This window comes from Erinaceus europaeus, chromosome 5, assembly GCF_950295315.1.
Source record: "Erinaceus europaeus chromosome 5, mEriEur2.1, whole genome shotgun sequence".
Classification (NCBI taxonomy): Eukaryota; Metazoa; Chordata; class Mammalia; order Eulipotyphla; family Erinaceidae; genus Erinaceus; species Erinaceus europaeus.
Window position 1 is genome coordinate 1758546 of NC_080166.1, and position 25569 is coordinate 1784114.

At 45.1% G+C, this 25569-nt stretch overlaps 1 long non-coding RNA gene across 1 annotated transcript; it reads left to right on the plus strand.

Annotated features, from left to right (window-relative positions):
- Nucleotides 1-1218: 1218 nt before the first annotated feature.
- Nucleotides 1219-15577, plus strand: LOC132538561 (uncharacterized). The gene is made up of 2 exons (XR_009549900.1): nucleotides 1219-1772; nucleotides 14842-15577. It is a non-coding gene; the product is annotated as an uncharacterized LOC132538561 (long non-coding RNA).
- The last annotated feature ends 9992 nt before the right edge of the window (nucleotides 15578-25569 follow it).

The window sequence follows — 25569 nt, forward strand, 5'->3', positions numbered from 1 at the left end:
GTGGGGACCAGGGTCCTTGAACACTGTAACATGTGCACTCAAGCAGGCTCACCACCACCCGGCCCCCTCTCAGGCTAATCTTTTTTTTTATTATTATTTCTTTATTGGGGAATTAATGTTTTTACATTCGGCAGTAAATACAATAGTTTCTACATGCATAACATTTTCCAGTTTTCCATATATAACAATACAACCCCACTAGGTCCTCTGTCATCCTTCTTGGACCTGTATTCTCCCCACCCACCCACCCCAGAGTCTTTTACTTTGGTGCAATACGCCAATTCCAGTTCAGGTTCTACTTGTGTTTTCTCTTTTGACCTTGTTTTTCAACTTCTGCCTGAGAGTGAGATCATCCCATATTCCTCCTTCTGTTTCTGACTTATTTCACTTAACATGATTTCTTCAAGATCCATCCAAGATGGGCTGAAAACAGTGAAGTCATCATTTTTAATAGCTGAGTAGTATTACATTGTGTATATAGACCACAACTTGCTCAGCCACTCATTTGTTGGACACCTGGGTTGCTTCTAGATTTTGGCTATTACAAATTGTGCTGCTAAGAACATATGTGCACACAGATCTTTTTGGATGGAGGTGTTGGGTTCCTTAGGATCTATTCCCAGGAGAGGAATTGCAGGGTCATAGGGTAGATCCATTTCTAGCCTGAGAGTTCTCCAGACTGCTCTCCACAGAGGTTGGACCAATTGACATTCCCACCAGCAGTGCAGGAGGGTTCCTTTGTCCCCACACCCTCTCCAGAGGGTTCAGGCTGATATTAATGATTCTGTTGGAATTTAACTGGTTTCAGAGCCCCACCAGACAGTTCCCAGCAGACTCCTCGGTGCATCCATGGGGGGTGGTATGAAATGGCAACGCCATAGTCACTCCGTGCTCAGCTGCTGCTTGAGGCCTGATCTCAGAGAATCAGCACCGCCGGTCAGAGCTTCCTGCGGCAGCTGGCCCACGGGTCAGGAGAACTGTGACTTATGGAGACAGCACTATTCGAACTCATCATCTGACCAATGCAAAGGCGTTTCCTGGAGGCTTGTGTGAGCCCTTTGTCACAGCTGAGCATAAGTGCAGAGCCATGGGAAGGGAAATGAAAGAAAACGAACTCCAAGAGACTAGGAGGCCCTGTTGAAAACTTGGTTCTGCTCCCTCTCGGGCTAAGACCCTGAGACGGCTGCTCTGAATAGGAGCCTTCCCTGCGGAGACAGCATGAGCCCAGGCAGCCACCTGCACGCCCGCCACAGAGAGGCTGGTCCACGTTAGCGGTCACCAGAATCCAGGAGGAAAACAAGGCCTACTGAGTTTTCTTGTCGATTCAAACAAGTTTCCAGGGAGTGTGCTTTTCTAAGCAGATTTCTACTTCTCCCTTTACCACTGGGGGACACCCCACCCTTTTCTGCTCAGTTTTCATCATTACTAATTAGACACAGTTTTCACCAACATATTTTGGCTTGTGCTTTTGACCTTGAAAACAATTTCAAATTACGGACTACCTAAGGTGACCTCCCAGCGTCTGCTTCATTCCTGCGTGATTGCTTCCAGCTAATTCTGTTCGGAACTAGGCCCTGGGTTAAGGCAGTCACCCTGAGAAAGAGCAGAGAAATGCCAAGTCCTTGTGGATTCCCTGGGTTAAGAGAGTGGCAGGCACAAAGCTAGCAATGCCCACTGGTCCTCTGTGACTCAGTCTCCATCGGCCCCTCTTCACTGGCAAGTTTGAGCTAGAAATGCCTGTTCTGCTTAGTTTGTGGGACCTCTCCCATGAGGTGAGTACAAGCATCCACCATCATGGTGTGACCCTAACTGTGATAGACAGATGATTTCTGGTAGTCCATACTGATGTTTTCATTACTTTTTTTTTTTTTAAATGTTTTATTTATTTACTAAGGAGAAAGCTAGCAGGAGAGAAAGAACTAGACATCACTCTGGTACATGTGCTGCCTGGGATTGAACTCTGGACCTCATGCTTGAGAGTTCAGTGCTTTATCCACTGCGCCATCTTTCAGACCACTGTTTTCACCACTTTTAAAATTTATTATTTATTTTTAAAGGCATTGCCCTCTGTGCTAGAGTGTCTTTAAAATATTTTATTTATTTATTTATTTATTTCTTGACTAAGAGACAGAGAGATACAAGAGAGAAGCTGGGAATGGAGAGAGAGAGAGAGAGAGAGAGAGAGAGATACAGGGGGTGAGAGACCTGCAACACTGCATCACTTCTTGCAAAGCTTCTCCCCTGGGTACCAGGGCTTGAACCTGGGCCCTTGAGCATTGTAACATGCGTGCTCAGTGATATGTGCCACCACCTGGCTCTCACTTTTGAAATTTAAAGTCTTATGTTATTTTATGGGTAGTAGAAATGTAAATATATATTCTTTGGTTTTTTATTTTTTTGCCTCCAGGGTTATTGCTGGGGCTCAGTACCTACACTATGAATCCACTGTTTCCATTGTGGATGTTAGTATTGCTATTATTGTTGTTGTTGTGGCTGTTGCTGCTGTTGTTGTTGGATAGGACAGAGAGAAATGGAGAGAGGAGAGGAAGACAGAGAGGGGGAGAGAAAGACAGACACCTGCAGACCTGCTTCACCACCTGTGAAGAGACTCCCCTGCAGGAGGGGAGCCGGGGGCTCAAACTGGGATCCTTGTGTGGGTTCTTGTGCTTTGCACAATGTGTGCTTACCCATATATATATTCAACTTGTGATCTGACAGATAATCGCTCAGCAAGAAGTTTTAGTAAACAAGAACATCAAGCATATATGTCTAAGTGTGTGTACTGTGTGATTATCTAAAGAAAAATATGTGAAGCATCATCTCAGGAAATATGGTGGCCTCTAGAATACAAAGGTCTGATGACTGAAGTCTTAGGAGCTTAACAAATACGACACTTTGCTCCTGTGGGGGCCCCTGAGTTTCCTCACGGATAAAGTCAAGGGGCAGCTGGATCTCTTGCAGGTACCTGACCTCTTGCCGGTCCCACAGACCTAGCAGCAAACTGGATCGAGGAAGTCCCTCTGTGGTGGAGCTTGAATTCAGATGGAGAAGTGTAGTCAAGGCCGCAGCACATCTGGCCTGATCGCACACAAGGAGACCGTGCCATCTCCCATGGTCGGCGAGATGCCAGAGGCAGGGATGAGAAGCTGCTTTGGGAATATCTGTGAATGTCTGGCTGAACACAGAGGACGCGTGAGTGTGGACAGATGTAGATTGTTTTGGTTTCTGGTGAGTTTTCATCTGAGTTAAATTCCTGGAAAAATGATTCCTAAAGCTTGCAGCAGCGTACAAGGCCTGCCCTTGGCCGGATGTGCTCTCTGGAGATGCTGGGAGACAGGAACCCAGTGAGGACCCTGTCCGAGCCATGCCTATTCATCTTCACTTTGTCAGCCCAGCTTGAACTAATCTGACCATAAAATTGCTTTTCTGATTCAAAAAGTCTGAAATCCTGTGAAGTCCAGGTTGTTCTCTTCAATACCTAATTTTAAAGTCCTGTCCAAGAGAATTAGCAAATTTCCCTGGACTTGTTTTCTCTCTTTAAATCCCCAAAGTCACTTATTTCTTAACTGCTTGGGGTTGCACTATTTCTGCATTTGTTGGATCACCGCACAAGCTGGCGACCTGACAGTGCTGAGGGGCCAACTCGTCCTGCTTGGGGAATGGCTATCTGTGGGAGTGCAGGAAATAATGCTCCAGTGGTTGGAAAGCGTTAAAAAAAAAAAAAAAAAAAACCCAAAAACTAAAACAACACTAACTTCCAAACAGGGAACAGTCTATGTGTGGGCGGCCATCAAAAAATAAATGGTAATGAACTCGTTAAAAAATAACTGTCCGGCAAATCTAAAATCCTAACGTGACGGATGGAGAGAATGAACATGCCAGAGCCAAAGCCCAAGAGGGAAGGACTGTTCCTGAGGCCTGCGGGTGAGAGGAGTCCGCTGGGGCTTCTAGGGCTGCTGCAAACGAGTGGCTTCGGGTAAGGACTCCTGACTGCTGTGTTGCGTTCTTGCTCAGCTGAATGGAGCTCGCTGTTGAGACTTGGTTGGCAGGACGGTGCCACCAGTTTGCTAAAGAATCCCGGGTTGAGTATTAATTTTACTTCAGTGAGTCTTGCTAATGTGCACAATACATTTGTAGTTGCGTTTCTGTTCATAGACTCAGTCTCTCTCTCAAAACAATAACAACAACAACAACAGAAAAGCTTCAGTCTTTCTCTTTTGATTAAAATATAAACAGGAGAAATTATTGCTGAACCTGGCTACTTGACATGAAGTGCAAGCTTGGTAAATTTCAAACAAGAGGTGGCAATGTAAAGTCATTTCTAAATATGCATCTCCTGGAACTAGGAACCTAAAGGAATGTTTTCTCTTTCCATCCCTTTCTATTTGGGAGGTCATATACTTAACTCTGATTGTGCTGTTTATGCTCTGAACATTTGCAGCTCCTCTTGGGGAGTTGTCTTCAGAGCCGGTACAGCATTTTTGTTCTGAGAGCCCCACTCACTCTGTGCCAAACCTTTATCCTTAGGGGTGGGATGGGGGTTGGGGCCAGTGGAAGGGCGTGGACTGAAGGATTTCTGGAAAGAGCCAAAAGTCATCCAGAGGCCAGTCTTGTAAGTGGCGTGAGATGAACCATTGGGGGTTTTGAAAAATTGCTGCGTGTCCAGAGTGGAGCTTGGCTCTGTCATTTGGCCTGTGAACTGACCCTCAGAGCAGTCCTCAAAGAGACCTTCCTTCCCCAGCAGCTTTGGCCTGGGAGTGGTGTTCTTCAGATTAATGTACAGAGGCTGCTTACGTGGCTTCTTGGGAAGTAAGTAGTTCACCAAGTTCTTGTGTCTTTCTTATGTAAGATGCAGAGTGCTTGTTTCATGAGCTAGTAAGGTCATGCCTTGTGGAGAAGAGCTGCCACTTACTCATCAAAGGCAAGATAGACATTTGTCAGGTACACATAATCTCTCAATACCGCTGAAGAAAGACAAGAACATCTGCAGAATGCCTTGTCTCTCTCTCCCCGGGAACCCAACTAGGATTCAGTCACTGTCTGCGTTTGTGCTGTACATGCCCTGGTATAAGCCAATCCAAAATGAGACCTTGAACTATTTTGCAAATAAGTCCTTTCTTTCTCACCAAAAACCGTGGGAGCCAAGGTTAAAATTCACCAGCCATCCACTTGCAAATATCTGTTTTATAGATTTGGCCACAGATACACTTTAAATCATGTCCTACTCTTATAAGGTTGATGCATTACTGTACTTTCATGAATTATTTAATATATAACGTACAGGAAGGCTACTATAGGCCTGTCTACACAACCATGATTTCATTCTGCCCCAAGACTGAGCAACATACTGAGTTATTTTCTCTTATTCTTCCTACAGTTGCATATTCTTTTTTTTTATTAATTTATTTAAGAAAGGAGACATTAACAAAATCATAGAACGGGGGGGGGGGTACAACTCCACACAGTTCCCACCACCAGAACTCCGTATCCCATCCCCTCCCCTGATAGCTTTCCTATTCTTTATCCCTCTGGGAGTATGGACCCAGGGTCATTGTGGGATACAGAAGGTGGAAGGTCTGGCTTCTGTCATTGCTTCCCCACTGAACATGGGCGTTGACTGGTCGGTCCATACTCCCAGTCTGCCTCTCTCTTTCCCTAGTGGGGTGGGTCTCTGGGGAAGCGGAGCTCCAGGACACATTGGTGGGGTCTTCAGTCCAGGGAAGCCTGGCCGGCATCCTGATGGCATCTGGAGCCTGGTGGCTAAAAAGAGAGTTAACATACAAAGCCAAACAAATTGTTAAAGAATCATGGACCCAAAGGTTGGATAGTGGAGATGAAGTGTTGGGGGGTACTCACTGCAAACTCTAGTGTACTTCTGCTTTCAAGTATATATTTGCCCTAGTTTATGGATACGTGTGAACATATGCTCTATCTCCTGGAACCTGGTTTATATCTAGGTTTTGGGACTTTGTTGGGAAGTGAACCACCTGAGATAGAATTAGAGAATACTATGAAAGGAAAGGTCTCACCTGAGTGATGAAGCTGAAGGGTTGTCGTTCCACACCTGAAATCTCTGGACACAGTCTGAAGTGAAGCATGCTGGGGTGGCACTCGTTGCGTTGATTACGTTGCAATCAGCTGATGCAATATTATTTGATAAGAATTGGGAGAAGCAAAAGTAGTGGGCCCTTCCCTAGGGTCCCAGGACTGGGGGAAGTTTAGGCTCTATAGTGGAGATGTGAGGTTCCTGCTGTCTTAGGGTTCAAGAAGACAATGGATAGTTACTGTTACCATCACATTATTTGGTAATTAGGTTAACTTTGAAAAGTCCCTTTGTTAGACATACAATCAATTTTTCCCCCTCTCATATTAATTAGTGATTGATATAACTACAATTTAATAGGTGTGTACATAAACACCATTCCCATCACCAAAAGACTGTGTCCCATCCCACCCCCCCCCACCCACCCTCACTGGCCAGGAAGCCGCATGTCCACCCTCCCACTCACCACAGGGTTTTTACTTTGGATTTTTCCAAGTTCCAAGGGTTTTTCCAGTTGCATATTTTTAACACCTACTGTGTAATCACTATGATGCTTTTAGAAAGGGATATTTTAAAAGGTTTGTTCACGTCCACACATACTCTTCCAAAATGAGAGGCTGTTCACCCAAGTGCAAGGATAATTAAACATGCATAACATTTACCCATGCCACGTACAGGCTTGGAACCTTTGATTGACTGAGGGGTTTCAGAATAGCATGTTATTCTTGAAGAGAATGGTGCTATCTGAAATAAAATAATAATGAGAAGATCCTATAGTAAAAGACCCTGACTGGAAATTGGCAACTCCTTTCCCAAGAAATGATTCTAAAACTTTGCCCGGCATTTGGATGTACACAGAACTAATGAGCTCCTTGGCCATCTCCTAAGTGGTCATTCTGTTGAAAGAGTGGAAATCGATTACTCGAAAAAGTTGGAATCCACAGGAAGAAATACTTTTTTGTTTGTTTGTTTTTTGAACAAATTTTATAGAAGAACTTCACAAGCAATACATCAGGCAAAGAGCTAAGAGCCAAAGTATGTGGAGTTCACAGAACTCAGCAGCAACGACACCCATAACAAAATCTATTAAAAAATGGGGAAAGGACATGGCCAGAATATTTGCCAAAGAAGAGGTTCAAACTGCAAAAAAGATATGCAAAATGCTCATCAAGTAGAATGGCCTAAAGAAGGCACCAGAAAGTGTCTAGTCAAATATTTACTGCTTAAGCCTGGACACATTCCTCTCAGACCCCCTCTGTCACCACCACTTGTGAAGCATCCCACTGCAGGTGGAGAGAGGGGGCTTGAACCTGGGTCCTTGTGCAGGTCCTTGCGCTTAGTAATATGTGTGCTTAACTGGGTGTACCACTGCCCGGCCCTTGAATTATGTCCCTGTTATCTCATAATTTTTCAAAGTTTTTAAAAATTATTTTTATTTATTTGTTGGATAGAGACAGCCAGGAATCAAGTGGGAAGGGGGAGGCAGAGAGGAGAGAGAGAGAGAGAGAGAGAGAGAGAGAGACCTGCAGCCCTGCTACACCACTTGCAAAGCTCTCCCCCTGTAAGTGGGGAGCAGGGGCTCAAACCTGGGTCCTTGCACATTGTAATAAGTGTGTTCAACCTGGTGCACCACCACCAGGCACTTATCTCATAATTTGGGTAATTAAGATTAAATAACTCAAAAAAAAGTTTCCTCTTGGCCAAGAAAATAGATTACGTGGGTTGAACACTTGGCCTGATGCAAACACATCCAGGTTAGAGCCTGGCCCCCACCATACTGAGAGAAATTTAAGTGTTGTGATTTGATCTCTATAATTTTGTCTTTCTATCCGAAAAATTTTGCCTGAAGGGCAGAAGCCCCAATGATGACAAAAGAAAAAAAATTTTATTTTTCTACTTTGTGAGCTCTGCAGATGACATTTGCAGTTCCATGCACAACCTTCTGGCATAGGGCAGTGCGTTCTGGTACATAATGATCTCCTCTTCAACTTCCTCTTCCTCTGCTGCTTCCTCTTCCTCTGCTGCTCCTCTTCCTCTGCTGCTCTTCCTCTTCCTCTGCTACTTCCTCTTTCTCTGCTACTTCCTCTTCCTCTGCTACTCCTCTTTCTCTGCTGCTTCCTCTTCCTCTGCTACTTCCTCTTCCTCTGCTACTTCCTCTTCCTCTTCAACTTCCTTTTCCTCTGCTACTCCTCTTCCTCTGCTACTCCTCTTCCTCTGCTACTCCTCTTCCTCTGCTACTCCTCTTTCTCTGCTGCTTCCTCTTTCTCTGCTGCTTCTTCTTCCTCTGCTACTCCTCTTCCTCTGCTACTTCTCTTTCTCTGCTACTCCTCTTCCTGTGCTACTCCTCTTCCTCTTCTACTCCTCTTTCTCTGCTGCTTCCTCTTTCTCTGCTGCTTCCTCTTTCTCTGCTGCTTCCTCTTCCTCTGCTACTTCCTCTTCCTCTGCTACTCCTCTTCCTCTGCTACTTCCTCTTCCGCTGTTACTTTCTCTGCTGCTTCCTCTTCCTCTGCTGCTTCCTCTTCTTCTACTCCTCTTCTTCTGCTACTTCCTCTTCCTCTGCTACTCTTCTTCCTCTGCTACTCCTCTTCCTCTGCTACCTCCTCTTCTGCTGCTGCTTCCTCTTCCTCTTCAACTTCCTCTTCTTCTGCTACTTCATCTTCCTCTGCTACTCTTCTTCCTCTGCTACTCCTCTTCCTCTGCTACTTCCTCTTCTGCTGCTGCTTCCTCTTCCTCTTCAACTTCCTCTTCCTCTGCTACTTCATCTTCCTCTGCTACTCCTCTTCCTCTGCTACTCCCTCTTCCTCTGCTACTTCCTCTTCTTCTGCTGCTTCTTATTCCTCTTCAAATTCCTCTTCCTCTGCTACTCCTCTTTCTCTGCTGCTTCCTCTTCCTCTGTTACTCCTCTTCCTCTGCTACTTCTCTTCATCTGCTCCTTCCTCTTCCTCTGCTACTTCCTTTTCCTCTTCAACTTCCTCTTCTTCTCCCTGCAGACACGTCCAAGCTGTAGGCCGCTGCTGGCCATAGTGTAAGTTGCACTGTATCTTCTACAAAGAGTAGATGTGGACAGTCTTTTCTGTTATTTTCTGTGAATCTTACTCCTGTCACAGAGCTCTGCAGGCTAGAAATACTGACAGGTTCATGGATTTAAACAGTGAATAAAAATTCCTTTGGTATTAGCTAGATGAGTGGCCGTATATCTCCTCAAGGAAGCCTGAAGAGGCATTGAGTGGCTGTGGACAGAACTGTATGGAAAATGCATTGAGTTGTATCTTTCTGGTCTTGGGACTGAGGGCAAGGGACACTGTTTCTCTAACCACCTACCACTACATTCAGAAAATGAAAATTGTTGCATCTTGGCAAGTTCCAACATTCTGTTTTTCATAATAATTGTGGCCACTGGATGTGAGCTCTTCCATACATATAACTTTTTTTCCCCTATCATCATTATCACTGGGTCTGGTTGCCTTCAATGACTGGACCTCTCCTTGAGGCCATTTTTTCCCATAGAAGATGAGAAAAAGAAAGGAGGGAGAGGGAGAGAGAGAGGGAGAGGGAAAGGAGGGGGACACCTGTAGCACTGCTCCACTGGTCATTAAGCCTCCCCCCTGCAGGTGGGGCTGAGGGCCTGAACCCGGGTCCTCCCACATGGTATCGCATGGGCTCTATAAGGTGAGTCCCTACCTGGCACCACAAGCTGTTACTCCTAGGAGTGGGCAATGTTTTTCTGTCAAGAGCTGTTCAAATATTTATAACATCATTTTCGGGTCATGCAGAATTATCAGCTTAAAAATGTTGCTGTGAACAAAAACCTGGTATCCCAGGCAGGGCCTCGCCAAATGGTCTTACCGCCACACCTTCGCACTGGCACTGCCATAAACAAATGGCAGTGAGAGAATCAGAGAGGGGAGCACAGTTGAATCATTTTACAGGGTTCCAGGGTTCAATCCCAGGCCTCTAGTGCATGCATGGCATGTGTTTGTTTCTGAATCACTTCACTGGCCCTGGCTCAACGCTAAATCCACCCATCAAACCTGGCAAACAGAGACTTTTACAGGTTAAAATAACAACCAAGGCTTAATAAGCCAAGTCATTTGTTCTAGGAGTACTTTTCCCCCCTGGGGCCCTATCTAGTGGGTTATTTCTTTTCTGAATTAGTGAGTCAGAAATTTCCTAACATTAAGAATTCAACCTGAAAAGTTTTCTATTTTATTTTATTTTTTGACTTATCTTTATGAGTGTTCTCATGCTTTCTAGTATAAATTATAGAATCTGTTATATCTTAAAAACCCTTCTGGAAGCTTTGCTGTAATAGCCCTAAATTTAGACATGAATAAAGAAAAAATAGGGTGAAAGATGGCATAATGGTTAAGCAAACAGATTCTTATGCCCGAGGCTCCAAAGCCTCAGGTTCAATCTCCTGCACCACCATAAGCCAGAGCTGGGCAGTGCTCTGGTAAATTAAATAAATAAATAAATAAAGGAACAGTTAATCCTACGTGATATTAAAACAACTGCCAATTTTTGTGCTACTCATTCTGCTTATTTAAGTGTTCATGTGCAAGTGCTAATAGTTTAAAGTTCATCCTCTATTGGGAGGAGGAGATAGCATAATGGTTATGCAAACTGACTCTCACGCCTGAGGCTCTAAGGTCACAGGTTCCATCTCCCACACCATCATAAATCAGAGCTGAGCAGTTGTCTGGGCAAATAAGAAATCATTCTTTACAAAGACTTCACATTTTCTTCTTTGGGCTGTTCAAACTTCATGGTGCTATTCTGCGTGGTGTCTTGTATTCTAACTAGCTTTCTGCTGGGTTACTGCTGTAAGCAGGAGTATCGCTGAGTTTCTGTTTATTGTTTTTATATCTAACAACCTTGCGGAACAAACTTTGGATTTTGTTTATTTATTTTACCAGAGCACTGCTCAGCTCTGGCTTATGGTGGTGTTGGGGATTGACCCTGGGATGTTAGAACTTCAGGCATGAAGGTTTTTTGCATATACATTATGCTATTACTCTGGCTCTCACTTTTAATTTTAATAGTTGACTGGTTTTCTAAGGTCTATCTTGCATCTGGTCATAGTTGTAACTGCAAATGTTAACAAATTAGTTTCCTTCCTTCCTGATCTTAATACATCGGCCAGGACTTCCTGTGCTCTGCTGAAGAGTGACAGTGACTTTCATGTCTTATTCCAAACTATGAAGGGAATTGCATCCAAAATGTTTAAGTTCAGTTTGATCGTTGTAGTGCACTGTCAGCATAAAGGCTTGAGCTTTCTGGTTACTTGTAATTTTCTGAGACTTTATTTATAATCACAGATGCTGAACTTTATCCAATAACTTTTCTGCATTTGTTGAGATAATCATGTGATTCTGCTCCTCTGATTCATTACTGTGTGGTGACACAGTACCGTGGATGGAAGTCCCAGCACAGTGCTGACGTCAGCCTTGGCGACAGAGTGTGCAGTGGTCTGTGCAGGCGCATGGTGGATTGTGGGCAGATCCAGTCTGTGCTGGGGTACAAAGCATTGTGGGTGGGCTGGAGAGACTTAAAAAGTACAGCCAGCTGGAAGCCACTCTCTCTCTTTGGCTGCTGCTTCTCCTGGTCAGAAGCATCCCAGCAGAGGCGCTTCAGGTACCCGCCGTGGCCACTTCTCCTGAGAACTGAGCACGCGGGACTCTGTAGCCGGTAAACTTTTAGACTCTCCACAGCCATGAGCAGCCTTTATCAGAGCGGATAATTGCTTATCTTATGGGACTAGACTTTTGATAACTATACTCAGACTTTATGGACCTAGCATACTCTTAACCCTTGATGATAAGTGCTTATTTTGCCTTTTACCTGTTTTACCTGTTTACCTAATAAACCTCGTATTGTTTAAACCAGTTCCCAGATCCCGCTGTGAACCCTTTTACGTGCCACTGCAACCCCCAACCTAAACCCTTTAGCTGAGACAATCGTGATTTTGCTCCTCCGATTCATTAATGTAATAAATGACTTTGGTGATTTGATGTCTTATTATCTTATCTCAAATCCCATTCTTTAATGGTCTCTACTTATTATTTTTTAAAAATTATCTTTGTTTATTTATTGGCTAAAGACAGTCAGAAATCGAGAGGGGAGGGGAGTTAGAGAGGGAGGCAGACAGAGAGACACCTGCAGCCCTGCTTCACCACTCCTAAAACTTTCCCCCTGCAGGTGGGGACCAGGGTCTCAGACCCGGGTCCTTGTGCTCTGTAATGTGTGAGCTCAACCAGGTGCGCCACCACCTGGGCCCCTATTTACTCTTATTTTATGTTTTAAATCGTTGTTGAATTTATATGGCCGATACTTTATTGAATGTCTCACATTCCTTCTCTGATTTGAGGAGAGCTGGTTTGTGGACTTCGTTCCCTTCTTGAACAGTTTTTCCATGAAGACTGCAAAAGGCTCACACACTGAATTAGACTCGTCCTTTTTTTTTTTTTTTTTTTTTCTTATTTGTGTGACAATCTGTATAGACAACGATCTGCAAAACTTCTTCAAACCTTTTCTTACATGAAAAAATGGCAACCACCTATCAGAATAGAAATGGACACCTCTCTCTTTCTTGCACCTACATTTAATCTCTAAGCAAACTCATCTGGCTACAGCTGCACAATCCAGCTCCAATCCAGCATATTTCCCCACCCCACTCCATAGTGGCCAGCAGGTACGGAAAGAAAGCAAAATCAGGTCAGGGACTCTGTTGGAGTCATTTTATGTTCCCTTCACTGGGGGAGGAAAGAGGGAGAGAGAGAGATAGGATAAAAAAGGAAAGAGAAAGAACAGAGAGAAAGAAAGAAAGAAAGAAAGAAAGAAAGAAAGAAAGGGAGAGAAGAACTGATCTAAGTAAGTGCTGACAGCTGTCTCTGTGGCTCACCAAAGAAACTTCTTTTGTCTGTGAGAACTGTCACTGTTCCTGAAGACAGTCCCCAAGGCCACCCTCAGTGAGACATCTGCAACCACTGAGAGACCGCGGCAAGATGTGCCCACTGGCAAGAGTGTCTGCTCTGACATCTCATCAGACTGGGAGAGGGGAGCCTATAACTCTCCAAGCCAGTGGACTTCCATGAATCACTCCTTACCTCCGGGAAAGAAGAAAAAGACTTAGATTTTGTCAGGACTCTTCACTCATGGGAAATGTTGCTAAGAACCAGATGCCCAGGAACTATGACAATAGAAAACAGCTTGAGCGCTCCTGAATCAGAGGCCAGCTTCCCGATTTCTGGTGGGGGACTTGGCTCTGGAGGAAATGGGTTCATTAACATTTGCATCTATTCTGTTCCTCCCTTTGGCTTTATTTTGTATCCCTCTTCCCTTCCTGTATTTTTCTTACTATCTTGGTCCTTTGTAGACATGTTATATTTGTCTGTAGAGTTTAAAGACCTCATTTTACCTCTTTGTTGACACCGGAGAAATGTTTGACACCTCATAGTTGTTGTTTTTTAAGCTTTATTAGTGATTTAATAATGATTAACATGATTATAAGATAACAGGGATATAATTTCACACTGTTCCCACCACCAGAGTTCCCCTCCATTGGAAGCTTTTCTATTCTTTATCCCTCTGGGAGGATGGGCCAAAGATCTTTATGGGGAGCAGAAGGTGGGAGTTCTGGCTTCTGTCGTTGCTTCTCCGCTGGACATGGGTGTTGGCAGGTGGATCCACACCCCCAGCCTGTCTCTGTCTGTCCCTAGTGGGGCAGGTGTCTGGGGAGGGGAGGCTCCAGGACATATTGTTGAGGCCATCTGCCCAGGGAAGTCAGGATGGTGTCATGGCAGCCTCTGCAACTTGGTGGCTGAAAGGCATAAAGATACAAAGCTGGACACATTGTTTAATAATCAAGAACCTAAAGGTAGAAATAGAGCAGATGAGACTAGGGGTCCTCATCTGGGAAAAAGCTAGGAAGTCTATTTTAGGTCTATTCTAAGGGGCCATTGGGCTTTAGTAATTCTTCCCCAAGTCTGATAGCTAATCTGAAGGTAGACTAAAAGTATTGTCTGGAAAGATGACATCTCGCAGGTTGACCTCAAAGATAGATGGAGGAAAGCTTCAATGCTTTCAATGAAGGGCAAGTGTTTGGAAAGACACCCACAGGGACTGTGCCCTGCTCCATAACTGTCCTGAGTTGTGCTGCATGTCCTGTCTATGGTGGGACTCTCTGGACGCCTTGCACAGCACTGCTTTCCTTCAGGATGCCCTCACTGGACTGCCAAGTCATAAGAACCACATAAATCCTCAAGAAAAATAGCTACAATGGCCTGTATTTTACCCCAAGCACAGAAATTGGCTCAATATTTCTTAATCTGCAATGCCATGAGGAATGCACATCTAATTCCCTCAGAACCAAGAGACAAAGGTGACATGGAATGAGACATACACCATTATATTAAGAAACAGAAGACTTTATTTCTGCTTAGACTTTTCTTTTTTTCCCCTTCATATCAAAGGAAGAACCCACTTATTTTTATTGTATTGGTTATTTCATATAGATTTATAAAAACCTTAGGATCACAGGGGTATAATTCCACACCATTCCCACCACCAGAATCCTGCATCCCTATTCCCTCCACTGCAAACTCCAGTAGTTGTCCCAAGGTCACAGATCTGGGTTGACTATTATTTTTATAACCATATAACCATAACTATATAACTATATATATATATATATATACACACCCCCTTTTTCTTGTGGTTCTGCTTTTCCTTCTTTTCTAAATCACACCTCTACTTATTGCTACTTCTCAGAGTGTCCTCTTTTTCTCTTCTCTCTCCAGGTCCTGATGGAGTTGGAGTTCAGAGACCTCGGGTCATCTTCCCCTAATATTTCTCCCCCTCTGGGAGTATGAACCAAAATTATTTTTGGGGTGCAGAAGGTGGAAGTTCTGGATTCTCTAATTGCCACTTCCATGGGGGTAGATAGCATCATGGTTCTGCAAAGAAACTCTCATGCCTGAGGCTCCAAAGTCCTAGGTTCAGTCCCCGACACCACTTTAAACCAAAGTTGAATAGTGCTCTGGTAAAAACAAACAAAAACTGATAAGTTTATGGATTTGAAGCATTAAGTGCTTAGACTAAAGCAGACTCCCTGCCTCACAAAGCACCCTACATTCTTGATACTATGGCCACTAGATAAAAAGAAAGGGGGAGATGTCAGGAAATTGTGAGGATGTGGTTGAGCCTGGTAGGGCATGACTTGAGGGGACATCCATCCTCTTGTCTTATCAGACTTACTATCTACATAATCATTGTTTTGCCTGAAAGATCCCCACTCATTCCATTCCTTTGCTCTATCTTTTTTCTACCCTCAAGACCCTCCCTGCCTACAGGGTATTATTAATCCTACCAGTTAAAACCCTAACAACAGTTGCTAAGGAAGTTCCTACCTTTCCAGCTCCATTTTGCCTTTTTCTGCCCCTTTCCTAGCCATTTCCATTTCCAACTTGCCACTTCTGGGTCTGCCCTTTAAAAGCCTTGGCTTTCTGATCAATAAAGACTCAAATTGCCTCGCCACCACGAGTCTGTTCCTGAGTCATCTCCCTCACATCACTGAGTGAGTAGCAGCCCAGGCTGGCTCTGGTCGAGTTCTCTCCAACCCAGAGAGTATGTGCCGGGAAGAGGCACCCCCACACTAGCCCAGCAAAAGACAGTGTGAAAACTGGAGCAGAATGGCCATGAAGGTTAAGAGATTGTCTGGCTAGCTCCGAGGGTGGGAGAGAGAGGAAAGAGACAACCAGCGACTCATGGCTGAGCAGTACGTAGTTCAGTCTTTATTTATGTGGAACGCAGCACAATCTAAGCTATCTCTAGTCACAATCTTGTCCTTATATATCCTGAGGCGGAAGAGTCAGGTCCAAAGAGGATGTACGTAGGATAGGGGGTGGGGAAAAGGAAAGAGTGTGCAAAATAGTGAGGATTAAGCCAATGCAGGGTGGTCCTTAGTTAACAGTGGTTATATAAATAGAATACAGTGTTAAGCAGGGGGGATTAAACCAATGAAACAGAAGGGGTTTTAGAAGCAGAATTTAGAAGCATACCAACAAGAGATAAAGAGGGATCCAAGAATACAGTTCCCTTAAAAAACAAAAAGGACAGGAAAGAAAATCGGGCTCTCTAGACCATAAGAACTACTGGTATTTTTTAGATATTAAAGTGGAATGAAACTTTTAGTATTAAACTTGAGGCCAGGTGGCGGGTCCCATGCCTGAGACTACATGTTACCATGTACGAGGACCCCAGTTCAAGCTCTTAAGTTCCCACCGGTAGGGCTGAAGCTTCATGAGCAGTAAGTCAGGACTGCAGGTGTTGCTCTGTCTCTCTCTTCTATCTGCCTCTTCTCTCACAGTTTCTTGCTATCCCTATCCAAAATAAACAAATAAATAAATAAATAAAATTTCAAAAATAAATGGAAAGAGAAAGTTGGTGGTTTTGCAAGACAATCTGACACATGTTCCAAAAAGCAAGTGATTGTCATAGTGGTTAATGGAGAGGCATATCTTTCATGTTTGCGTTTCCTTATGTTGCCCTTTAAATTCGTAGTGGGGCTGTAATGGTGTCGTAGAATATTACAGGCTCACAGGGGTCTAGTTGCACACTTCACCAAGCACCAAAGTTTGACCAAGCAAAGTTTGGCGTCGTGCGAAGATTATAGCGGTTTTGAAACCAAAGAAAGACCCAACACTGGCCGCCAGCTATAGACCAATTTCTCTCCTCTCCGTGTGTTACAAACTCCTTGAGAGGCTGCTTCTGTCACGTATTTCTCATCTTACAGAGAAATTCCTATCACCCGCCCAGGCTGGTTTCCACCCAGGAAGATCTACCTGCGAACAAGCCCTGGCCCTTTCAACTTACATTGAAAATGGATTCCAGAAGAATTTAAAGACGGGTGCTGTCTTTGTTGATCTCACAGCAGCCTATGACACGGTCTGGCACCGTGATCTCCTAGTCAAGATCTCAAGATGCCTGCCTCCATGGGTGGCCAACACTATATCATTTCTTCTCCAAAACAGAAGATTCCGGGTACATCTGGGTGACAAGTCTAGCAGATGGAGACTTGTCTCTAGTGGCCTCCCCCAGGGCTCTGTTCTGGCTCCTACGCTATTTAACATTTACATCAATGACCTCCCAGAAACTTCTTCAAGGAAGTTCATCTACGCCGATGACATCTGCTGTGCAACTCAGGCATCCAAGTTCGACATCCTCGAGGAAACACTCACGAAAGACATGTCTCTGATATCTGATTACTGTAAAAAATGGCGACTAATCCCTAGCACTGCAAAAACGGTATCATCTGTTTTCCATCTACACCATGCCTCGGCCTCGCATGAGCTTAATGTGCAGCTTGGCGATACGAGAATCCGGCATGAAGCCCAGCCAGTCTATCTTGGCGTTACTCTCGATCGCACCCTGTCATTTCACGAACATCTCATAAAAACTGCAGCAAAGGCGGGCGTGAGGAATCACATCATTGCAAGACTGGCCAGCTCCTCATGGGGCGCGAGCGCTTCCACACTACGATCATCATCTCTGGCATTATGCTATTCCACTGCAGAATACTGTGCCCCAGGATGGTTCCGTAGCCCCCATGTCCACTTGGTCGATTCCAAATTATATTCCTCCATGAGGATCATTTCTGGAACCATCCGTTCCACCCCAGTTCCATGGCTGCCAGTTCTTAGCAACATCGCCCCGCCAGATATTCGTCGGGATGCGGCATCATCTAAGTTCATTTCCCATGTCTACGCTCGACCGGACCTGCCAATATACGCGGAGATCTTCGCCCACCCTGTCCAACGCTTGACGTCTCGTCACCCGATCTGGTCCCCTACGCCTACACTGAACTTCTGTGTTCCAGACTCTTGGAAACAGAGCTGGCAGTCAGCTGAGGTAAAGAACAAACACCTCATCACAGACCCCTGCGAGCGTCAACCCGGCTTTGACCTAGCACGTTATGATTGGGCCCTCCTCAATCGCTATCGAACAGGCCATGGCCGGTGCGCCGCTATGTTCCATCGCTGGGGAGCCAGAGACGACCCGAACTGCCCCTGCGGCTCCAGACAGACTATGACCCACATAGTCAACGACTGCCACCTCTCCAGATTCAAAGGAGGTCTCGAAACTTGACATCAGGCTCAACCTGACGCTGTTGATGGCTACGGAAGAAGGGCAAACGCTAGAAGAAGAAGCCAGCACCAGATTCCTATGCTTTCCCCTTCTGCACCCAACAATAAACAAAGTTTGGTTACTACTTCTTTTTAAGTTGTTTTCAGGTGTTTCAGTTCTCTGTACTGCACATACGAGTGACAGCATCTGGTAGCTGTCTCTCACCTCCTCACTCACTTTGCTCGGCACTATCCCCTCAGTTCTATCCTTTTTGTACTTAAAGACACAGTACTATCTTGTTAAATGCAGTTATATATAACACTATAGCTGTGAAAACAGGGTTGTATATGTCCTCTCAGATCAACATTTTCATGTCCCCTGGGCACATGCAGGAAATGGCAAGTGTGGGCAAGGTTATAGAGAAAAAGCTACTTTCTTGTAGAGCCGGTGGGAATGCAGACGGGAAGTGTCTGTGGGAAACAGTGCGAAGAGTTCTTAAACACACAGAACTGGAAATATCATCAGATCCAGCAATGCCATTCTGAAGTATTTATCCAAAAAAAGATATCTTTTTTTTTTTAACAGCTTCTTTTAAAGACTTTTCTTCCCAGTTTCATGGAAAATGCCCCTTAGTAAGTCAGAGAAATAGACTATGATTCTTATTTAGCAGAAGATCATTTATTAAAACAACGTCTCTTAGTGTCAGAATGAGAAGTAGATAGTATCTTCTCAAAATATACAGTATAGTGGGCCTGGGCCCATTAGGTCATACGTAGAAAAGCTGAGAAAGAGAACAGTCACAGAAAGATAGAACTGACCTTAACCCTGGGAAGACTGCATCAAAGCTGGGAAGACAGCCAGAGAATGCAAAGATAGGCCAACCAGAAGACCAAGCTCCTGAGGTTCAGGACAAAGTGGAGGAAGGGTGGAAAGAAACTTGGAGGGGCAACTCTGTGAGATCAGGTTAGGGGCGGGCGCGCAGTGCTTCTGTTTAGTGACAAGTAGGAGTCGGAGTCGCTCACGTGCATTATGGAAACAGTCATCTATCCTACTTGTACCAGACCTTCGTAGACAAATCTGTTGGGAGGTCTAGCTAAATTCTCTGAATAAACTAAATTCTCTCAATCAGAAGGATATGCCACTTCTAAGAGACACCTCTCGAGACCTGGTGTTCTTGATGGTATTCTGTCTACATTGGTCTCCTAAGCAACTTAATCCATGACACACCTGCCTTTTGCTCAACATAGACATAAGGATCAGGCTAATGGGCATTTTCTAAAAAAAATATCTTTATAAAATCACCTTTGATCACACTGATGTCAGGGAGATTCAGTACCCAGGTTAAGTGGGTTTACAAAGACTGCAGAGTGCTGCTAACCTACTTCATCGTAGACAATTCAGGAAAACCTCAATCTTGCCCACAGAAGGCAGAAGTTTCATGGATGAAGTCAGGGGCTGGTGGAAATCCAGACTTCATTCAAATGCTCAGACCTCTAAAAGATCAGAGATAGAATTTGAGGGACCGTCTCTAATTCCTTCTTCTAGATTTGGGGGCAAGTCCTTGGCCCCTGTTGAGAATCTTTTCAACCACACCTAAGAAAATACAGGCAGAGACAAATCAGATAGGCCTGGTTTTCAACTACTCATAGATTATTCCTTCCTGATGTCATCATCAGGGGTGTTCTAGGCAAAGGGGTGGGTCCAGGTGCCACACCTGCTCTCAGAGAACATATAAGGGTCTGTATCTGTCTTCAAGGCAGTCGTGTTAGGCTGACAGATAGCTCCTTGGCATGTCACCTTTCCCCCCCTCCTAGGAAGCTTCAGGAACACTCGGTGTATGTGGGGGGAGGCCTGGAGGGCCAGGCCTTTGTCCCTGCTTCTGTCCTCCAGGTGGCAGGAGCAGCCTCCGTACTGTTCAGTGCCAGGAGCAACCTCGGGCCACGCCAAAGATAACATGGTCTGCACACAAGAACACGCTGTACCTTCCTCGCTTCCCAAGAAAGCCAACCCCGGTGACGCCGGGTGAAGGTCAGCAATGCTGTGAAACTGTGGAGAAGTCTCACTTGGGGCTGGAAGTCAATATGAGGCCCCAGACTTCCTTCCTTCAACAACTCTAAAGAGTCCCACCTCGGTTCCCTCTGACCCTTTCAAGCCGTGCAGTACAGCACACTTCAAGCATCAGAAATGCTTGCACAGCTAACTCGAGCACCAAGGGCAGAAAATCACTCTCGTCAGAGGACAAATGTCAAGGGGTTTCACGAGTAGGTGGAATGTAAGCAGTGAGGGCAGCAAGGGAAAGCTTAAGGTGGCACTTGGTCTGGGCATGGATATTGTACCAAAGCAAAGGACACTGGGCAAGGAGGGAGATGAGCTGGGCGGAGCATGAGCATGGGGTCCTGGTCTATGACGGTTGACAGGAAACTAGGTTGGGGGGACCGAGCTTGCAGATGCCTGTGATGGGGAGGTGACACCTTGTGCCTGTGTCTCAGTAACTAAATGCTCAATGATCAACATGAGGAAAAACCATGGACAACTGGGGAGGTCACTCTGGAGAGAGGGGCAGGGAAACATCCATCCTTTGAGCAAGTTGTGGTCTATATACACAATGGAATACTACTCACCTATAAAAAATGGTGACTTCACTGTTTTCAGCTGATCTTGGATGGACCTTGAAAAATTCATGTTAAATGAAATAAGTCAGAAACAGAAGGATGAATATGGGATGATCTCAGTCTCAGGCAGAAGTTGAAAACCAAGATCAGAAGAGAAAACACAAGTAGAACCTGAACTGGAATTGGCATATTGCACCAAAGTAAAAGACTCTGGGGTAGGGGTGGGGAGAATACAGGTCCAAAAATGATGACAGGGGACCTAGTGGGGGCTGTATTGTTACATGGAAATGTTATGCATGTACAAACTATTGTATTTACTGTCGAATGCAAAACATTAATCCTCTAATAAGGAAAATTTAAAAATAAATAAAATAAAATGTTTCCATCACCTCCTCTAGTTCCTGGGACAAACATGAGAACTTAAAACAGTCCCCTGGGTTCCCACCTCACCCTCCCGTTAGTCTGGGAGTGGTCACCTTGCCTTTTTCTGCATTCCAGCCCCCAGGCACCATTTTTCCTGCCACAAAGGCCAGTGCTTGAGAACACCTTCCGCCTCCAACACCCCACCACGCCTCCCGCTGCCCTCAGGCCGCTTGAGATCCCAGCTCCCAGCTATGCCCTCAGGGCACTTTCGTTTAATTTGAGACTTGATAATAATTAACTAGATTTTAAGATCACAGGGGTTTCATTCCACACGGTTCCTAATACCTGAGTCCCCTGTCCCATCTCCTCCACTGGAGGCTTCCCTGTTCTTGATCCCTCTGGGAGTCTAGACCCAGTGCATTATGGGGAGCAGAAGGGGGGGATTTCTGGCTTCTGCAATTGCTTCTCTGCTGGGGCATGGCGTTGGCAGGTGGATCCATCCTCCTCAGGAGCCTTTTCTATCTTTCTGGAAGAAGCCAAATCTCCCCATTTTAATTTTTGTGGCATCAGTGAGCACTCCTTCCTTCAGAGGACTTCTTGGTTGTTATCTGGCGCATCTTTGTGGTCCACGTTACTGATGCCTGTCTCCCCACTCAGACGTGCCCCACATGGGTCAAGGCCCTCTGTGCTCAGTGAGTCGCGCTGACAGCACCTGTGGCAGCAGCAGCAGGAGGCTGTTGACTCCAGGGCCTCCCCAAGGATTCACGGAGCGGAGTTGCTCCCAGCTGTTGCTATGCTGCTACCTTCACCCTCTGACCTCACTCTGGGTCTTCTGCCCCCATGGAGGCCCAGCCTGTCACTTCCCTCTGTGCCTGTAGTGACCAGATCTGCTGTCAGTGTCACTGATGCTTCCCCAGCAAGACCCCAGCAGCCTTTCTGGAACAGCTTGGTGCAACTGACTGGTCTCTAGGAAGCCTCCTGGCTCCACACTCCCAGTGCCACCTTCTTCAGGAGTTTGGCTGAGAAAAGCAGGACTGTCCACCTTCTTACTTGCTCATGAATTGGAAACTCTGCTCTCTCTCTCTCTCTCTCTCTCTCTCTCTCTCTCTCCAGTTTTCCCCTTCTCTTTTATTTCCTTATGTTTTCTTTTTTTTAAAAAAATAGTGTATTTATTTATTCATGAGAAAGATAGGCAGAGAAGGAACCAGACATCACTCTGGTACATGTGCTGCTGTGGATTGAACTAGGGACCTCATGGTTGAGTATTCAGAGCTTTATCCACTGCGCCACCTCCCGGGCCACTATCTCTTTATATTTTTATTTAGATTTTATTCTTTTATTTTATCAATTACAGGTATTTGTGAAATTTATTTAGATTTAGATGCTTTCTTTTTTATTTTATTTTACTTATTATTATTTAAAAATTTTTTTATTTATAAGATGGAAACACTGACAAGCGCATAGGATAAGAGAGGTACAATTCCACACAATTCCCACCACCAGATCTCCGTATCCCATCCCCTCCCCTGATAGCTTTGCTATTCTTTATCCCTCTGGGAGTATGAACCCAAGGTCACTGTGGGATGCAGAAGGTGGAAGGTCTGGCTTCTGTAATGGCTTCCCCGCTGAACATGGGTGTTGGCAGGTGGATCCATACTCCCAGCCTGTCTCTCTCTTTCCCTAGTGGGCCTGGGATCTGGGGAAGTGGGCTCCAGGACACATTGGTGGGGTTGTCTGTCCAGGGAAGTCTGGTTAGCATCATGGTAGCATCTGGAACCTGGTGGCTGAAAAGAGAGTTAACATACAAAACCAAACAAAAATTGTTGATTAATTACTAACCTAAAGGCTGGAATAGTGCAGATGAAGATTTGGGGTCTCTGTTTGAAGATAGCTAGTAGGTCTATTTCAAATATTTTCCAAAGGGTCCATGAATATACAGGTTTTTTACTGAGCCTGACCTCTGATATGCAGGTGGACCCAAGTTATTGTCTGGGGAGATGATGTTATGGCTGGAAAAGGGACAGAAAGCTGCACCAGGGAAGAGAGTAGCTCCCTAATATGGGAAAGGTGTATAAATATTGTGAACTGTTAGATGCTTTCTACGATAATTTATTTTGAAGTTCACATGCTAGTATATAGTAAATAAAACAATGTATGTATTTATGACTTTTGATTTGTAACTGATGAGAGGAGGAGAAAGCCAGCCAGTGCGTCACTCCAGCACATGACTGAAAATGCAACACTCCACCCACTCTATTTCCTCCCAGGACATTATACTTTCATAAAATCCATGACTGAATTTTAAATCTTCTGTGACATCTGTGGTATGAGATTTTAAAACTTTGTTTTAAGTTCATATATGTATTATTTGTTATTGGATAGAAACAGAGAGAAATTGAGTGGAGAGGAGGAGATAGAGAAGGAGAGAGACAGAGAGACACCTGCAGACCTGCTTTACCACTTGTGAAGCTCTCCCCCTGCAGGCAGGGTCTGGGGGCTTGAACCTGTGTCCTTGTGTACTGTAGCATGTGTGCTCAACCAGGTGTGCCACCACCTGGCCCTGGCCCATTTGCTTGCTATCTATCTATCTATCTATCTATCTATCTATCTATCTCTATCTTTCTTTCTTTGAAAAAGGAAACATTAACAAAACCACAGAATAAGAGGGGTACAACTCCACACAGTTCCCATCACCAGAACTCCGCATCCCCTCCCCTCCTATTCTTTATCCCTCTATACAGCTTTCCTATTCTTTATCCCTCTGGGAGTATGGACCCAGGGTCATTGTGGGATGCAGAAGGTGGAAGGTCTGGCTTCTGTAATTGCTTCCCTGCTGAACATGGGTGTTGACAGGTGGATCCACACTCCCAGCCTGTCTCTCTCTTTCCCTAGTGGGGCAGGGCTCTGGGGAAGCAGGGCTCCAGGACACACTGGTGGGGTTGTCTGTCCAGGGAAGTCAGGTCAGCATCCTGCTGGCATCTGGAACCTGGTAGCTGAAAAGAGAGTTAACATACAAAGCCAAACAAGTTGTTGGGCCATTATGGACCTGAAGACTGGAGTAGTGCAGATGAAGTGTTGGGGCGTCCTCATTGCAGACTGTTGTGTACTTCTGCTTCCAGGTCTATATTCTGCCCTAGTTTATGGATACATGTGAACATAGGCTCTATCTCAGGACAACCCGGCCCATCTTCTTAACCAGCGCCCCTGCAACAGCAGCTTTCTCAGTACCCGAAAGACCTCCCGGCCATGCTTTTCTGAGCATACTGCCCTTGTGATGAGGAAAAAAAAAAATCAATGGCAAAATTAGCATCCACCAGAGGGGTCTATAAACTCCTAAAACATACACTCCTAGGGGCCAGATGATGGCGCACTTGGTTGAGTGCACATGCTACAGTGCACAAGGACCCGGGTTCAAGGCCCCAGACCCCACCTGCAAGGGGAAAGCTTTGTGAGTGGTGAAGCAGGGCTGCAGGTGTCTCTCTGTCTCTCTCCTTCTCTACCTCCCTCTTCCCTCTTGATTTCTGGCTGTCTCTACCCAATAATAAATAAAGATAATTTTAAAATCATTAAAAAAAGAAAATATTAAAAAGACATACACACCTGTACACTCAAATCACCTCAGTAAAAAAAAAACAAACAATCAAACAGCATTATAGATGACAGTTACAAGGCACATATATGTGGAACACCCCCAAAAATGAATTTCTGATATAAATTGAGGAATGCCATGCTTCTAAAAAATGTTGTTTTGGAACAAAAGGAGTGAAACAGTGTGGCATGCCGGGCTTCATAGTCAGCCCTTTGTCCTCCTGAATTTCTCCTCGACTGTGAGAAACAGTTCATGCCTGGACCAGACCTTTAGCGACCACAGCAAGGTCGACATGTTGCAGCCGGACCGGAACCCTGAACACTAGCCGTCTCCATCTTCCTGGGGTCAGAGACCAAAAAGGAAAGTTTCAGATTCCACACAGAAGCGAGGAACTCAGTGAGAGGTGAACAAAGCGTCTCTTTGGAGCTGAGGTTACCAAGCTCTGCTATATGGAACAGAGGAAGAGGGAGGGCATGGCTGTGCAGCTTCAGATCAAAGCATCTGTGGCAACAGTGGCGTCCTTCACGTGCACGTGGGATTTCTTGTCATGGAGCATTCGTCCACGTCGAGATGCCTGAAGTTCTTGGGCTCCGGGAAAATGGCTGATTTATGATCCTGCTCAGAAAGTGCTTAGTATTAAAAACTGGCTCCAGCCCTTAGCAAGTACTTGTGTGTGCTCCCATTCCGAGGCACTCTGCACAAACACTGACCCAATTAACTTCTGGTTTACAGAAGAGGAGAGTGTGCATTGTCACCGAGTTCCGGCAACTCCAGACTGCATTTCATCCTCACAGACTCTGTCCAAATAGATTTATTTTCAAGTGTTGAAGCAGTAGTTG